Source organism: Pipistrellus kuhlii, unplaced genomic scaffold, assembly GCF_014108245.1.
Source record: "Pipistrellus kuhlii isolate mPipKuh1 unplaced genomic scaffold, mPipKuh1.p scaffold_m20_p_8, whole genome shotgun sequence".
In the NCBI taxonomy this organism is placed as follows: domain Eukaryota; kingdom Metazoa; phylum Chordata; class Mammalia; order Chiroptera; family Vespertilionidae; genus Pipistrellus; species Pipistrellus kuhlii.
The window spans coordinates 4135291-4152634 of record NW_023425584.1 but is presented as its reverse complement, the minus strand read 5'-3'; the positions used below and the strand labels follow the sequence as shown (position 1 = coordinate 4152634).

General features: G+C 42.5%; 1 protein-coding gene across 7 annotated transcripts in view; it reads right to left on the bottom strand.

Annotated features, from left to right (window-relative positions):
• The window catches only part of FBXW11 (F-box and WD repeat domain containing 11), a 100709-nt gene that overhangs the window by 77448 nt on the left and 5917 nt on the right, over positions 1–17344 (bottom strand). For 2 of the 7 annotated variants that reach the window (XM_036424747.2, XM_036424749.2), the window contains exon 2: positions 12944–13102. The exons of the other annotated variants lie outside the window; for them this stretch is intronic. The gene's annotated coding sequence lies outside the window, so the exon portion shown is untranslated. The remainder of the gene's footprint in view (positions 1–12943; positions 13103–17344) is intronic. 7 annotated transcript variants of the gene reach the window in all.

The following is a 17344-nucleotide window of genomic DNA, read 5'->3' as shown; positions in this document are numbered from 1 at the left end:
TGGATAGAGCACTGGCCTGTGGACTAAAGGGTCCCAGGTTCGATTCTGGACGAAGGCACATGCCCGGGCTTGATCCACAGTAGGGGGGCGTGCAGAAGACAGCAGATCAATGATTCTCTCTCATCTCTCTCCCTCTCCCTTCCTTTCTGAAATCAATAAAAAATAAGTAAGTAAATAAAATACACATGCTCTTAAAAATGTATACATCTTTCAACCAACAAGTCCACCTCTTAGAACTTCTCCCAAGGATGCCTTCAAAGCTAAAATTATAAGAAAGAGCAACCCAGATTTAAGTTGCTATAATTTACAGATAACTTAAAATGTCTAATAAAGGAATTTAACTAGTTAGCCATCTGCACATTCATATATATTAAGCATCCCTTCAAAATATTTTAAAGAAATATATGATGATTCAGAAAGATGCCACAAATATTGGTGAGTTTTAAAAGCAGTTTGCAAAACAATGTTAGGTGTAAAAAACATATTAAGTATACAGGAAAGAAAAATATGTATATGAAGAAGTACGCCAAATATTAAGTCATCAGGAGAGCCTTTTATTCTCTGTTCTTACATTATTTTTACGTTTTCTATAGTAAGCATGGATTACTTATGTAAAAATAAAATATAAATTTCTTATTCAACAATTTTCAGTAATTTTTTAGCGTGTGTGTAAATAATAGTACTAGGCTAACGGGACAACCATATGGAGGAATAAATGAATCTTGTGCCTGGTACTATTATTTACACATACGTTAAGAAACTGTTGAAAATAGAGTATCTTCAAGACGTTAGAGTAGGCAAAAAATTTTTAATAGGACAAAAAACAATAACTATAAAGTAGTGATTAATTAGACTTCATTAGTGTGCAGACCATGTCTATCAAAAGACAGTATCAAGACAATGAAAACAAATATGTGTATCTGACAAAGAACGCATTTCCAGATTATTATAAAGAACTCCCACAAATCAGTAAGAAAAAGACAACTCTATTTTTTTTTTAAGGATCAAAGATATGGCAGGCACTTCTCTAAAGACAGTATCTAAATGGCCAATAGGCACATGAAAAACATGCTCATCATAAGTCATCAGGGAAACAGAATAAGGTATTACCTCACACCTATCTGAGTGGCTAAGACTGAATGGCAGTGCCAAGTGCTGATGAGGATGTAAAGCACTGGAATGGTGATATACTGTGGGAGGAACTATATAGGAATGCACAACCACAGTGGAGAAGATCTGGTAGTTTCTTGAAAAAGTAAGCATACAGCTACACCTTGTGCCAGCATTCCCCTCCAAGGTCTGAGACAGGCTAATAAGCCAGGACAAGCAGAAGAGGGGAACTGAGGCAGATAGTTAAATGGCCAAGAAGTTTACAGTCACCTAGTAAACAGCGAAATCCCATCTTCCCTAAACCAAGGACCTTAAGAGAAACGGTTTACACTTCTCCCCAACCAGAGGGAAAATAGCTTAAATCACCTACTCAGGGCAAGAGAGAGCAGGAATCCAACCAGTGCCATTGCCAACCACACCAAGGACAGACGGAAGTTAAGGGAATAGATCTCACTTTGGCCTATCAGCATAAAACTGAGGAATATTCTATCGAGATCCTCCCGTAAACGCCTAGCTTTTACAGCCCCTCAAAAACTAAGGAGCTAGTGTCCACTCCCGCTGGGGCACGCCTGCACCCCTCCCTTCCCCCACAGGCCGCATCTCCTCAGCTCCAAGGGACCCTGTGAGGCCTGCACCAGGCCAACCCCAGACCCTGTCCCCAACACCCCCTTTTCTTTGACTTCTCGGGGAGCCAGAGCAGCCAGCCCAGGCTCACTGCCTATGGTCTCTCCCTTGTTTCTTCTGTCCTCGGCTCTTCCTGGTTTCACCATCCCGCCTTCAATAAACATCCTCTAAAAATCACCTGGACTCGTGTTGTGAAACCTTTCCTGCAGGAAGTCAACCCACACACTACCAGCCGGCTCTCAGCAGACCTGCTCAGGGCCAGGTCCCCTTTCTCGGAACAGGTACTCCCCAGAGTCTAACAGAAACTGGGCAGCCCTGCCCGGTGGCTCAGTCTGCCAGTATCATCCTGTGCACCCAAAGGTTGCCTGTCTACTCCTGGTCAGGGCACATGGCAGGTGTGGGCTCCATCCCTGGTGAGCGACATGCAGAAGGCAGCCAATTTATGTATCGTACTCATCACATTGATGTTTCTCTCCCTCGCCCTATCTCTTCCTCAGTCTCGTAAAAAAAAAAAAAAAAAGGTAAAGTAAAAAATTGAACACAGATGTTCATGCAACTTTTATTACTAACAGTTGAACATTGGAATAACCCAAATACTCATGAGCAGAAGAATGGATAAACAAAACTGGTGTATACTTGTGTAAAGTAACCTGCTAAGCAATGAAAAGGAACAAGCAACTGATACGACAAGAATGAATTTCAAAAACACTATGTTGGGCAAAAGCCAAACTTAACAAGAGTACATGCAGTATAAGCATGCCGTACAGTTCCGTCTATATGCGATTCCAGAACACGCAAACAAACCTATAGTTATACAAGCAGGTTGCTCGAGGCCTGGGGTGGGGTGGGGACTGGAAAGGAGAGTGCAGGAAGTTTGGGGGCAGCAGAAACATTCTCTCGTGATTGTGGTGGTGGTTATATGAGTGTATATACAGTTCTCAAAACGCAAACAGAACACTTAGTCAAGTGCAGTTAATTGCATATAAACAGTACTCAATGGAGCCGAGAGAACAAAGCCACAGTACGGGTACTACTACACCCATCGGAATGGCTAACATTAAAAGGACTGGCCAGACCAGTGATGACAGAACTCTCCGCGGTAGAGGCAGAATGAATAGGCACAAGCACTTGGAAAACTGTTCAGAAGTATCTACTGAAGCTACACATGCCTGTCCTATGACCCAGTAATTCCATTCCGCTTATGTCAGAGCACACGGCAGGTTGTGGGCTTGGTCCCTGGGGGGGGGGGGAGGGGGGACATGCAGAAGGCAGCCAATGGACGGCTCGCTCTCACATTGATGTTTCTCTCCCTCTCCCTAACAGCAGCCACAAATTGCAAGTGTTACTCCTAACAGCAGCCAAAAGTTGGAAACAACCCAACTAATTCATCAACGGTAACCTAAACAAACTATGGATTCTATATTTAATGGGATAATACATGGGGGGGGGGGGGGACTAGTTAACAAAATAAATGAATTTCATAGATATAACAATGAACTGGGGGAGGGGTATACATAAGAGTATGTGCTGTATGATTCCATTTACTATATAAAATCCCAAAACAGCCATACTTAACCCATAGTCATAGAGGCCAGAATAGATCTCTGGGAGGAGTGACTGACTGAGTGAAGCAAGACAGACATGAGGAAACCCTTAAGAGGCTCTGGAAATGTCCTATATCTTTATTTGAATAGTAGTTAGCCAGTGTCGTATACACATACTATATATTCAATACTGTATGTAAGTTACACACACACATACACACAAATGCCCTTTAATCAATCTTTGCTCATCCCTCGAAACTGAAAGCTGACTGTACAGTATCCAGGCGTGGCTTCTGTCAGTGAGTCACTCTGTCTAGTCATATACATGTCTTCATGCCTCTTCGACTGTCTGAGCTGGTGACACACTGAATGTCTGAAGTAATGGCACTGACAGTGGGACTGGATAAAGTCATGCCCCAACCAGACAGGGAAGACTTCCAAAATACTTACTAACAGTACAAATAGTCTTAGTGCAGGTATAATTTTTAATGTATGGGACAGGCCCTTGTCAACTCACTATCTTTTTTATTTAATTTCTTGCAGAGATTGTAAGCACTAAATACAAGAAGCCAGTTCTTCGAAAGTAAGTGTATAGTGTTGCTAATATTTTTGCTTGAAAAGTTAATAATTACAGTCGTGTGCTGCTTAATGGGGGGACATATTCTGAGAAATGCATTAGGCGATTTCATCATTGTGTGAACATCATGGAGTGTATTATAAAAACCTAGATGGTATATGGACCCACACACACCCAGGCTGTATGGTACAACCTACTGCTCTGTAGGGGAGGAAAAACATTTTCCTCTACCCTCTGGGTTCTTGGCCAGAGACATCCTGAAATAAAAGGCAGATTAACAGGAGAAAAATGAAAGTTTAATAACATATATACTTCCTACATAATGGGGGAAACTGAGCTACTCACCAAAATGTCTAAAGCCACACTTTAAATAAATACAGTACCATCTTCATCAGAAGACAAAAATGTTGGGAGTAGGGGAAGTGTACCAGGAGAGCACAGTAAGCCAAGGTAAGGTTAGTAAGCAGATTTAAGTCTTTGTCTTCTGCTGCTAAGACTTTCTAGAGATAAAAATCAACCCCATCTTCCAGGTAAGGCTATGGAGACACCCTTACAAATGTGAATGTCTTTTACAAAAGGTAACGTCTATTTGGTTTTCAGAGCTGCTTCTTGAAATTAATCAGCCTAAAATAAGCTTATGCCAAATAAACATATTTTGGGGTGACAAATTCTGTTCCCCTACAGTTCCTAAGCTACAAACCTGTTCAGCATGTTACTGTACTGAATACTGTAGGTAACTGTAACACGTAGTATTTGTATAATATATTGTAATACATTATACGGGCTACATCACTAGGTGACAGGAATTTTCCAACTCCATTATAATCTAGCTAGAGGCCCGGTGCACAAAATTCGTGCACAGGGGTAGGGGGTTCCCTCAGCCCAGCCGGCACCCTCTCCAATCTAGGATCCCTAGGAGGATGTCCGACTGCCGGTTTAGGGCCGATCTCGGGACATCCCTCTCACAATCCAGGACCACTGGCTCCTAACCGCCTGCCTGCCTGCCTGATCACACCTAACTGTCCCCCCTGCCAGGCTGATCACCCCTAACTGCCTCTGCCTGCTGGCCTGATCGCCCCCAACTGCCCTGCTTTGCTGGCCTGGTAACCCCCAACTGTCCCCCCTTGCCAGCCTGGTTGCCCCTCACTGACTCCGCTGCCGGTCCAGTCGCCCCCAACTGCCCGCCCCTGCTGGCCTCGTCACTCCCAACTGCCCCCCTCACTGGCTTGGTCACCCCCACCTGCCCTCCCTGCCAGCCTGGTCACCCCATTCAGTCATTTGGTCATCCCTCACTAACCCCCCTGCTGGCCTTGTCACCCCATGCAACCTGCTGTTCAGTCATTGCTGTTACTGTGTCGGAGTCCAGGACAATTTGCATATTCCTTTATTAGTAGTATAGATGGCACCATCATCACATATGTAGTCATCATTAACTGAAACATTGTTATGCAGTGCATGACTGCATAAGAAAAGTGACTTTTTAATGACTATAAATTTTCACTTTATACACAACTTTCAGAAATAAAACCATCAGAGTTAGTATTTTTGTCAAAGCATGTTATTTGCATATTACAAAACTAAACTTTACACAATGACAACCATGAAATATGACTACTGTCTTCCAAAATTAACCAATAAAATACAAAAGCGTGTGGTTAACATCTAGAAACTGATTTATGAATACAAAGCTTTTTAGAAATAGAACTTTATGCTTTTAGTCTGATTTACATTCTTGTCAATACATACACACACTCACATCAAAACAATCTATCCATTCTGTATTTAAAATGTCTCATTTACTCATCTTCACATCATTGTTACTATCTTGTCTTTTCTTCCCTGGAATATTCTAACAGCCTACTGACTGGTCTCCCTGCAGCAATGCACCCCTCTGAACTGAAGAAAGCACGGATCCTGCTCAAACTTCCACAGCCACCTCTCTTCTCAGAGCATACCCTCCATCTGCAACCCTTCCTCCAGGCTCTGCGGGGATGGCTCAGCAAAGGAGAGAAAGATGGACTTCCAAGGGCTCTGGTGACCAGGAAAAGCACAAGTCCTGACTCAAAAGGGCAGCCAGCCATGGCTTAGTGCCAATTTTCAGGTGGAACAGGAAATTAAGTGTTTTGATATGAAATGTCTCAATTTTTAAAATCTATGCAGACTAAATAACGTATCTGTGGAGCTCTATCTATCCATGGCTTCTTGTTTATAACTTCTGGCCTAAAGGATAAGTCCAAGAATTGGTATCTTTGCAAATGCATCTACCTCAATCCCCTCACACAGGCTACCTCCAACGCAAAGAACTGCTTACCTACCAGCCCTCCTGAAAGACGGCATTCAGTACTGCCTGCAGCCATTGCTCACCAGTTACCTTCGCATCAAAGCTGCCTCTGACCCAAAACACGCACATCCTGTCTAATTTCTCTGTCCTCAAAGGGTAACTTTAAAAAAATGTCCCTTATGAAATGTCCTGAATCCTACGTACACCTCTCATGATCCTTAGTTTTTATATTGTCCTATACTTTTTTATATGAAAGATTGCAAGCCTCTGGGAGCAAGGTACACATCTGATTCTGTACCCCCCATTCCCAAATAGTACCTCTCTGAGTACATGCTCCATGATGAGTGAATAAAGCTATTTATCTTCCTATTTACATAACAACTTGTACCTCCACATTTGATGGCCATCACACTGATATTGTCCCTTAGATTTTGAAAATCAAAAGGCTTAGCAGAGTCAGAAAAATATCCTTGTAATATTAAATTTGAATCAGAACTAACATGAACTTCTGGTTTTGTTTTACTGGGTTGCTTTTTTTTTTTTTTAATATATTTTATTGATTTTTTACAGAGAGCAAGAGAGAAAGATAGAGAGTTAGAAACATTGATGAGAGAGAATCATCGATCAGCTGCCCCTTGCACACCCGCTACTGGGGATGTGTCTGCAACCAAGGTACATGCCCTTGACCGGAATCGAACCTGGGACCTTTCAGTCCGCAGACCGATGCTCTACCACTGAGCCAAATCGGTTTCAGCTGGGGTTTTTTTTTTTAAGAGAGGAAGAGAGAGAGAGAATGAGAGATCTGTTGTTCCACTTATTTATGCATTCATTGGCTGATTCTTGTATGTGCCCTGACTGCAGGATCAAATCCACAACTCTGGCACAACAGGATGACGCTCAACCAACTGAGCCGCCCAGCCGGAGCAACTCCTGACTCTTTTTATTTTTATTTTTTTAATGTATTTTATTGATTTTTTTACAGAGAGGAAGGGAGAGGGATAGAGAATTAGAAACATCTATGAGAAATATCAATCAACTGCCTCCTGCACACTCCCCACTGGGGATGTGCCCACAACCAAAGTACATGCCCCTGACTGGAATCGAACCCGGGACCTCTCAGTCCGCAGGCCGACGCTCTATCCACTGAGCCAAACCAGCCAGGGCTCCTGATGCTTTTTTTTAATTTTTATTTTTTTATATTTTATTGATTTTTTACAGAGAGGAAGGGAGAGAGATAAGAGAGCTAGAAACATCGATGAGAGAGAAACATCGACCAGCTGCCTCTTGCACACCCGCTACAAGGGATGTGCCCGCAACCAAGGTACATGCCCTTGACCGGAATCGAACCCAGGACCCTTCATCCGCAGACCAATGCTCTACCACTGAGCCAAACCAGTTTCAGCTCCTGACGCTTTTTAAATATACTTCTTAGCTCTGTGCACTGTAAAGGTGCAATGATAACCCAACAGCAACCATTTTGGTTTCTAAAACACTATTCCCCACTAAAAGGAACGAACCAAGCTTCTTGGAGAAATGGTTGATTCCTGACATGCAGGCCAAGACACACAAACACTGCTGGATCATTCAAAAGGAAGCAGGAGCTCCTGAAGGGGTTCTCCTTAGCCAAACCTGGACAATGTGAGCATCAATAAAGACTCTAATAGACTGTGAACACACTCAATAAATAAAGTTCATGAGAGTATGGTGATACACAGAGGAGGGGAGAGAAAGAGTGATGGCTCTGGGAATGCTAGCTATAACTGTAGCTGGAATGACAGAAAAACCACAACTTTGTAACTCCTCGTAATAATGGATTCCAAGATCGGATGCTGACACCACGGGTGAAAGGCTGCAATGGGGCAGCACACTGACAAGGTGCCAAGCCAGCCCACAGGTACTCCTTCCCAACAGCACAGAACAAAGCTGTACATCATAACGGAGAATGGAATAGCCTGTCAGCAAGGTCTCCACTGTGACTTGAAGCGAGGTACACTTCATCTCTGATGAAGCATTCTAGTCAAAATGTTTAACCTCGCTGCCATCAAGCCTCTCGCCTAATCTCTAGTTCACAGGAAGCACAGGAGTGACAGAAACCAGTTAAATGATACCATGAGGAAATACTCAAACAAGTAAGGATGCTGCACATCCTACAGGACAATCAACTGAGCTGGACTCTTCAAAACAAAAAACAAAAAGAAAAAAGAAAAAAACATGCACCTTGGTTGCGGGCATATCCCCGGGGGTGTGTGTGTGTGTGTGTGTGTGTGTGTGTGTGTGCAAGAGGCAGCTGATCAATGACTCTCTCTCATCGATGTTTCTAACTCTATCTCTCTCCCTTCCTCTCTGTAAAAAAAAAAAATCAATAAAATTTTTTTTTTAATTAAAAAAAAATAGATTCGCCCAAGTCGTGGTATTTTGTGGAAGAGCCACACTCAAGGGGCCAAAGAGCCGCATGTGGCTCTCGAGCTGCAGTTTGCCGACCATGGTGCTAAGTGAAATTAGCCAGTCAGAGAAAGATAAATATCACATGATCTCATTCATTTGTGGAATATAATGAACATAAACTGATGAACAAAACAGATCCAGAGACAAGGAAGCATCAATCAGACTGTCAAACCTCAGAAGGAAGGCAGAGGAGGGTGGGGGTAAGAGGGAGAGATCAACCAAAGGACCTATATGCATGCATACCCTGTTTCCCCGAAAATAAGACAGTGTCTTATATTAATTTTCCTATGTACTTCTGCCTGGACCTCATGAATTCTGTACCATAGACATACATTATGTATTCCAAAAATTTCTCAAGTAATGATTGACTGTAGCTGTAATAAACTCTTCATATCTTCATGCCTTCATTACTAAAACCTAATTACAGTGGAGTTACAGCTCACCTGGGAATTAGGGGGTGCAGTCAGTACATACGGTGAAAATAGCACATGTAAAAATTGGCCTTAAAAATCCCTTAAATATATAACACACTGGACCCGCACACCATCTTAAAAATTCCATCAGGGCTAACCTTCACTCCAGCACATGAACAGTTAGTTCACTGTTTCTCCCACTGACTAGTGGGTAAAATATCTGGCTAACACTCAGGCTCATGTGACACTGAAAAATGTGTGTCTTTAAAACACCACACATACACTCATCACAGCTCAATGACAAGCACTGGGGCACGGAGAGGCAGAGGGAAGAGATTTCCATTTCTCCCTCACCCTTAATCCAGAGCCTTCACTGCTCAGGTCATTTCCCCCTTGTTTTTATCACTAGATGCAGAGATTGGATTTGCATAAATGCACAGAAGATGAAGATGTATAGCTGCAACATGGAGTTTAAAAAAAACACGACCATTTCAAAAACAGTACCTCTATCATTTACACAAACCATTACAGTGGAAAAGAAAATCAGAACCCAAGCAAATGGGACTCCCTTGCAGTCTGGAAACAGGTTCACCAGAATTCCCCGGCCAAGATGGAAAGAAGAGAGTGATCATCAACCCCTTGACCAATATCAAATATGATCTTAAAAGGAGACATGATCCTAGTTGCAGCCCATTCTTTAAAGTGGCATTTTCATACCACGATACATACATTCTTCAAGCTGTGCTGAGTAACCTTCTAACTCAAGGTAAACTCAGCTATCACTGAGGCTAAATAAAAACTCTCACATCTTTCTATCCCTGCTGTCTCTGGTGAACTCCAGAACAATATTCCTAATAGATAACTTCTCCTCCTAGAGGATTTACTCAAACTCATTATAAACAGAATTCTTTCCTTCTCTGCCCCTTGGCCCCCAATCTGCTGTTCTAGTATTCCCTAGCTTGGTGCCTAAGCCAAAACATACAATTTATACTTTATTGCATGTGTGCCCTACTCTTATAAGCAATCTCCAAGTTCTGTAGATCCTACCACCCATATCTCTTTTAAGTCCACCCACCCGCATCACGCCCACTGTCAATGCTTTGGTTCGCCTTCATCATTGATCATTTAAACTAACTGGACTCACTGCCTTGGTCTCCTCCATCCATCTTGCATACACCTGAAAAGTTAATGGACAAATGCAAACTCAGTTCTGTTACTCTTTCTGCTTTGAGAACAGAAGGAGCAAGAACAAGTCCCAAAGTATGATGCAGTCAACGGAAAACAAGCACATTTAACAGCATGATGTCATACAAAGAGAATGTGTCACCAGGTGTACTTTTATGAGTATATTCCTACTCTTCCCTGTACCACAGGACCAAGTTAAATAAGCTAACACGCATGTTTCCACAGAAAGAGGCCACAGGGAAGCAAGGAAAATGCAGCTGCCTTCGTAAGTCCCAAATAAACACACAACGGACCACAGCAGTGATGAAGGCACCCTACGGAGAACAAAGACTTCCCAGACTCAGAAGTCAAGAATGCATTCAAGTTGAATTTATTAACAGGTCTGAAAACGAACGCCTCATCAGAAGATTCTGGAAAGGAAAAGCAAGCAGGGCGGCTGAAAGAAGAGGTTCTGCCACCAGGAACAACCATCCACCCCGAAGGTAGCTGCAGGAGGCTGTCTTGGTCCCCGTCCAGCAATGTCTCCCTTCCCTGGCAAGTCCAAACTAACTGACCTACTTGACTATGGTCTGACCCGGTAGGTAAAGTCTACCTACACGCAGAGAGAATATTCCAGTCATTTGGCTTGAGTCTCAGGTACCTCTATCACTTGTTTAATTGAAAAAAATTAAGCCGGAATATTAATTAGAACCAAGTAATAAAGCAAATCTACTTATCAGAAAAGTTTGCGTTAAATTGCCAACCAGCACATATCATTATAAAATAATAAACTGGAATTCTGGCTCTCCGCACCAGTCTTGCACAGCTGGTTAACAGAAGCCCATCCCTGGATGAGAGCCGCTTGCTTGGAGCATGCTGATCAGATCAGATTTCTAAGAATGTTACACCAAGGACAGGACCTAAGATGAAGGTAAATGACAAACTGTGCATGTGGCTTTTTAAATGTAAATTAAAATTAAAAACTCAGTTCCTCAGACATAGAAACACGTTTCCAAAGAGCCCAGCGTAGCTAGTCGCTCCCACACTGAGCAGCAGACACCGAACACTGCCATTGTCACCAAAAGTCCTGGTGACCCGAGGCAACCCGGCTGCGAGCCCTCCCGGGAAACAGCCGATGGCTAGCCCCGGTGGCTACCAGAACCGGAGTGCGAGACACTCAGCAACAATTGTTTCCTGTCCCTCTGCAACTTCTTCACGTCAGAATGTCCAGCTTACACTTCAGAATGTGTGCCCCTTTTTATCGCTGGATGACAGTCTGCACTAGAGGCACAATAGCAGAGGTGAGAAGCATATTCTCTGAAGCCAGACGGCCTGTACACATATTCATCTCTGTCTCCTACTTCATGTGTGACCTTGAACATGTTTAACTTCTCTACGCTCAGTTTCCTCATCAGGAAATGCAAATAATGGCACCCACCTCACTGGGTTACTATGAAAACGAAAGGAGTTTAGACATAGAAAGTGTCTAGCATTGTGCTCAATAAAGAGTCAGTGCCCAGTAAGCATTAACTGCTATTTTTTCTACCACCACCACCCTGATCAGCTCTTCAAACGACAAGTGATAAGAATGCTCACCTAGGAGAAATACTAGCAAATATAAAGAATAAAACTAGAAAAAGGATAACAAAGTCAGTGTCCGCTTACAATAAAAATAACTGTTTAAAGATGAAAGAAACCTGGAGAGAATATGAAATACCAAAAAAACTCATGTTGTCAACAGAGTTGCCTGCCAATGTCTTACATGTCAAGCTCACAGACCAGAGGTCCAAAGAAGTCCGCCTAAGAAGCTACTGAGCTAGTTAGATAGCCAATAACAGTGAAAGAGGAACTGAAATCAAAAGAAGCTTGAGTTCACTGGAAGAAATGATACTTCCCTGTAGAGAACTGTTTTGACTTTGAAATTCACTGCCTCTCTCACACGCCCTGTGTCTGCTTGATGGACTGACAGATTTTCTAATTTTCTCATTACGAAGGGAGAACATCAAATAAAACGGAAATACCTCCCCACGCCATGGCCTACCCTGTGTTCTTTCCAGCGGAAACCTATTGTAAAGGCTTGCTCGTGCAGATGGGCAATCTGAAAACCCAAAGCTGAAGCACACACTTCAGCAATGCAGTCAGGCGGAGAGGCAGGTCTTCGGAGACACATACACAGACCCCAGCTTAAAGCGTGGCTCTGCCATTTACCTGCTGTCTGACCCTGGGCTCCTTGCACTTAATGCTTATGAGCTTCGTGTCACTATGCGGGTTCAGCATGTGCCAGCTGAATGAGAAACAGCACGTCGTAGTAAAGAGCCTACACAGTACCTGGCACTTAGCAGATGCTCAATAAACAGCTGTCCCAGTTAATAAATCTTCTTGAGAAGACCCTCCAGGAGCCCCGACCATAAGACTACTTTACATGGGAACTACAAATGACGCATTTTGACCAGGTATTAACTATAAATGATGAGATAATGTCTCAAAATTATCACTTCCTGTCCATATTTTACAAGCTAGTCCTCAAACAAAACTCCCCTAGGACCATTACCATAAACCATTCAAGCCTATAATAAAAATAGCTGCACTTCTGACATCGCAACCAAGTTTTACTGGCGCTTCCACCACATGCGCCTTCACTAATCCACATCCAAACACGGCACTGAGCACACGCAGCTCACATTTCTTCCTTTCCCCAGGAATGCAAAGAGTAAAAAGTTTTGTTTTCCAGTTTCTTTCAGAAAGTTGAGTTCCACGAAACAAAACAATGCAGGGTAATGCTTACCTGGACAATATTTGTACTTGAGATCCACCAATCCAGAATGAATGGGGGTTCCCTTTCAGACTAGTCTGAGAAAAGACAGCAGTCAAGCAGCTTCCAAGATTCTTTCCGTTTACTGTATCCAGCTTTCTTCAACCAAATCCCAAACATGCACTTCGGTAACTGTTGAAAGACAGAAAGCAATCCATACACCCACCATGGCACCAGTGGCAAAGGACAGCCACCAGGAAACGGAACAAAGGGTAATGGAGAGGTGGATCTGAGGCACAGAGTTACAACCCCTGAGTAAGCTACTTGGTATAAAAGGTCTGCACAGCATCCCTCGCCTCTGTGCTGAGAGAAGGGTAAGAAATCCTACATGCCAAAGGCTTACATCCTAATATTAATAATATTCACTCTCATAAATAGCATGCAATTTCCAAGTGAGAGCAGCTAACAGGTTACACCCTTATCCACAGAAATTGTCCCAGACCATTCAGCTACAACGAACTTCTTTCTCCATTTCCTAAGACAGCGCCTCCACCATACCAAGCATGTCAGCCAGAACCAATGATCAGGAAGGGTCAGATACCTCCCGTTAAAGATACCTATTTAAGCGCCTAACAAGAAATCTTTTGGTTTGCTACATATAAGTCATCAAATCTATACATTACCCAAATCTTCAACCCTCAAATAAGATATAGACTTTTTTAAACACATGGCATAATTTTAAGAGTGTCCTCTCGAGTCAATAAATGTCAATCCCTACAATAACCAGTCACTGAGTGAACTAAGGGAAACAGTGAAGAACACCAATAAATAATTTACTAGCTGACACTTTTCAAAACATAAGCCCCGCCCACATTTTATGAACGTTCTTTTACTACCACACCAGCTTTCCCACTAGACTGGAAATTCTAAACTGGAAGGGAGAAAGAGAAAGGCATTCAACAGAAGGACATAGATAAACACTTAAAAATCAAAGACTGGGAACTTACTGCACATCAACGTTCTACTTCTGCAATTGCCACACAGTTGCCAAAATATGCCTGCAGTAATTAAAATACCTGGCTTTATGGGCCACGCCCTTTACAGTCATTACATTTAATTCTCAAAAAGGATGAGAAAAATTCAGTTGCCCAAACTCCCATACCTACTAGGCGGTATAGCGGAAGCCCTTGTCAAAGAGCACAGCTGCCCCCAAGTCCAAGGATTAGGAAGGCCTAGATTGAGGAGCAGATGAAACCAAGCTTTACTCTCAACAGTCCCTACGTTCACTAACATCAATGGAGAGTAACCCAGTATAGAAGAGGAAATATTTCAGCCTAGCTCAGTGGTCGGCAAACTCATTAGGCAACAGAGCCAAATATCAACAGTACAACGATTGAAATGTCTTTGGAGAGCCAAATTTTTTAAATTTAAACTATATACGTAGATAGGTATAATGTCATTAACTTAATTAGGGTACGTGGTATTTTGTGGAAGAGCCGCACTCAAGGGGCCAAAGAGCCTCATGTGGCTCGAGAGCCGCAGTTGGCCGACCACTTGCCTAGCTGAACAAAAATACAACTGAACCAGATGAGCCATCCTGAACAGCTAATTCCCCAGATCTTGCCACTTAAGAAAGCATTTCATTAGCAAAGAACCACGTAATTCTAAGGCCTACAATATTAACATTAAACAAAACACAGTGCAATGCTGCCCAACTAGTCTTTGTTTATAAGCCAAGACTGTGTCTCTGACCGAGAATCTCAAATCTAGCTGAAACTGAAGAATTTTTAAATTCCCAGGTATGTTAACAAATCATAGGCAATGACTAAAGATGTTTGGATTTTTCACTGAAGTGACTGAAATACCAGTCAATGATTAACCTCCCCAGAATAATCAGATGGAAATACCTTAATACTCAAAACATAAAAGCTGTCATATACTAGTAAGTGAACTCTCAAGTAGAGAATGAGTGCCCAAGTTTTCCCCATTAAGTGATATTACTCTGTAGCCAAAGAATATAATAGCAACCCAGTTTTGACAAAAGCAGCTATAGTGAGCTATGGTTAGCAGCTTACTACGAAGGCAATAATAATAGGAGTCTGCTTTTCAAAGTCTAGCTTAGTGCTACACCAAAAAACGCTGAACAACTGTAGCAGCACACAACCGGAACACTGACTAACGAACCCGTTTCTGAACCTCCAGAACTGTCCGGCCTTTCCCTGTGTTAGTGAGTTAATTTTCCCCTCCTCCCTTCAAAGTGAACATGTACTGAATGTCTATGTGGTGGAAGACTTATGCTAGAGACATAAAGATCAACAGATGCCAGACCTGGAGTGTAAAGACTGAGGTCCCCTGTCCGCTGCCCCTTCCTCTTTAAGGCCCCAAGTGACCCTTTCACAGAACCAAATATATTTCATGATTAGTTCTCATAAGTGGGTATTCTCAAATTTAACTCTTAAAGATGTAAAAATTACTCAAGTTCCTTTTTTCTCAGTAGAAATTTCATTTAAGTCTTCTTTTCCTTCGGTGAATCAGAAGCTTGCTATTAAGAGAATGGTTCCAATATTCACTATGCTTATATTTGTACATCTCTCTACTCACAGGCACTTTTACATGTTAATGCCCCATATGGTTTCCACTTCACAGCTCTAAAGTGTTCATGGGTAACTAAACCCGAGAGGGAAAGTCCTGAAAATGCTTCCTGCTGACATCAGGGAACTCGGCAATCTGAGTTTTGTTAAAATAATAGCAAGATCCAGGTGAGAGATACCCTCCCTACTGGACTGTCAGGTCCCTGGCTTGTCTCTCATTTGCCTACGAAGACAAACTTCCTGTTAGGCAATTGTGATTCGCAGAAACTAACTGAGGGGAACCAGCACATTCTTGACCAACAGGTTTTGCCCCTTTGTCAACTAATTCAATGACCAACTCAAATGCGACTCAGGAGGAAATCTCATAAGATACTCACTGCTTAGTCTGCTAAAGGTCAAGCCATCAGCTTTGCTGAAACAAGAATCAAAAACCCTAAACCATTTGAATGTTCTATGTCCATGTGACTCATCACCAGTCTCCTTCTACCTGAAAACCCAACAGGATTTCTCTGTAGTCAGAGTACAGGTCTCATTGTGTCTCATTGGCAGTTCTTAGTAATTTTAACAGTACTTCACAGATTTCCAAGATAATATTGATTCTGTATGATTTCATCATTTCCCCAAAAAAACAGCTAAAAACAACGGAATTTTAGACCTCTGTGAAGCTTTACAATAAACAGATGCCCTCCTCGGCGGGGGGTGGGGAGGTGAACACCTCTTGTCCTTTACCAAACACAGTGCCTGCACTTGGGATGGCAGTGTGGCAGGCAGGTGCTGAGAAACAAGCCTCACAAACATAGCTCATAAATAAGCCGAAACAATGCCTACATCTTCTTATTTTCCCAGATAATAAAATCGCACCTCAGAAAGGTTAATGTTCTCAGGTCACACAGCTGGCAAGAGGCAGAGCCAGGCTACAAACCAGTGTTTCACTCTCAAGCCCACACCCTTTCTGCTGAAGCAAGCTGCCCTGAGGTCACAGAACCCTCAGAACTTATCTACTGTCCGCCGGTTCACGTCAAAGATAGGAAAGGAATCTGTTTCCTCAATGAGTATCTGTGTCAAGTTCGGTAAAGATGGTGAAATGTCTATGGATCTCTGGGAAGCCCACCCTCCTCTTCCCCTTAGCTCTTTCCTCCACTATTCATCCCCCGCCCTTGGCTTACGGTTATCGAAAGGAAATCTTAAAAAGCTTTCACAACAGGAAGAAAACAAACAAAAACCTAACCTTGCCCGTGGCTCAGTGGTTTGAGTGTTGACCTATAAGGCAGGAGGTCATGGTTTGATTCCAGGTCAGGGCATGTGCTTGGGTTGCAGGCTTGATCCCTGGTGTGGGGCATGCAGGAGGCAGCCAATCAATGATTCTCTCTCATCACTGATGTTTCTCTCTCTCTCCCTCTCCCTTCCATTCTGAAATCAATAAAAATATATTTTAAAAAAATACCTAACAATTTAAACTAAAAAACATCTATGTACCTAAGTCCTAAACGTTATGAAGTATTCAAAGGACAATAAGACAGCCACTGAACACAAGCGCAGGCTTTATAATAAACAGGAAGGCAAGAGTTAGGAACAGATTATTACAAAAATTAGTGATACAGATGAGAATTTTCAGAAAAGAGGATTGTTAAGATATGGGCAGACAGCAATCATGCATGTAAACAATCAACCAAAAAATTCAACCTAACATTTACCAAACACCTACTACAAGAAGGCACTGTGAGGAGTTTATTTGTCATTTAATGGAGGACACAAACAGGAATCTAGAATACAAGCCCAGAATATGTGAAATCCCACAAGATAAATGCAAACAGCCAGAATGTATTCATTCCATTTACTGACT